Consider the following 368-nt stretch of genomic DNA (forward strand, 5'->3'; position numbering starts at 1 on the left):
CACACACACACACACACACACAGGTGTTATTTCGTATTGAGTACTATTTTTTGTTAATTTTTCTAATCTATCTATCGTTCTATCGTTCTATCGTCTGTCTGTCTGTCTGCCTGTCTGTCTATCTATCTATTCAATTATTTTAATTTTAGCTTTAGTTAACTGCAAGAACCCTGGATTGTTCAAATGTATTTTATATTATTTTATTTTACAACAAACTTAAAATACATTTTGGGTAAATACAAAATCCATTTTCTACAAATATTTTGGACAATATATTTATAAGTATAATATACATACTGTATGTTGAAAATATTATTATATTATTAAATATATATTATATTATATGATAATATTAATATTATTATTAT

This window comes from Sinocyclocheilus anshuiensis, unplaced genomic scaffold, assembly GCF_001515605.1.
Source record: "Sinocyclocheilus anshuiensis isolate Anshui unplaced genomic scaffold, SAMN03320099.WGS_v1.1 scaffold109, whole genome shotgun sequence".
Classification (NCBI taxonomy): domain Eukaryota; kingdom Metazoa; phylum Chordata; class Actinopteri; order Cypriniformes; family Cyprinidae; genus Sinocyclocheilus; species Sinocyclocheilus anshuiensis.